We start from the raw sequence: 408 nt of genomic DNA, 5'->3' as shown, positions 1-408 counted from the left end.
GAGGGTGTTAGGAACACAGCCTTGTTATATAACACCCGAGAAATATGACTTGGCTATCCATATCAAACTGGCAGTACAGATCAAAAGCCTTAAAATGTACTTCTCATTCCAATTCTAGGAATTTATCATAAGGAAAAAACAGTAATGTGCATAAAATTATCGGGAGTAATTAGAGCTTGGCTTCTAAAAATCAGACATTTAAGTTTTTACTTTTCTATTTTCTGTCTCTAGTTCTGAGCTTATGTAAATGGATAATGACAGCTGTCCTCTTCTTGAGTTCTGATGAGGACAATGAAGATTTCTTGAGAAAACTCTGACAAAAAGTGAAGACACTACAGATATTTGCAAGAACATGGATGAATCTAAACAGCTGTATGCTGAGTGAAAGAAGCTAGACACAAAATGATA

General features: G+C 34.8%; 1 long non-coding RNA gene across 1 annotated transcript in view; it reads left to right on the top strand.

Moving 5' to 3' along the window:
- LOC111734931 overlaps nt 1-402 on the top strand; it is an 18,712-nt gene extending 18,310 nt beyond the window's left edge. The window contains exon 3 of the long non-coding RNA XR_002778632.1: nt 232-402. This is a non-coding gene — a long non-coding RNA (uncharacterized LOC111734931). The remainder of the gene's footprint in view (nt 1-231) is intronic.
- Nucleotides 403-408: the final 6 nt, after the last annotated feature.

Source organism: Pteropus vampyrus, unplaced genomic scaffold (genome assembly GCF_000151845.1).
Source record: "Pteropus vampyrus isolate Shadow unplaced genomic scaffold, Pvam_2.0 Scaffold15, whole genome shotgun sequence".
Lineage (NCBI taxonomy): Eukaryota > Metazoa > Chordata > Mammalia > Chiroptera > Pteropodidae > Pteropus > Pteropus vampyrus.
Note: the sequence above shows the minus strand (reverse complement) of the source record. Positions and strands in the feature narration are given on the sequence as shown.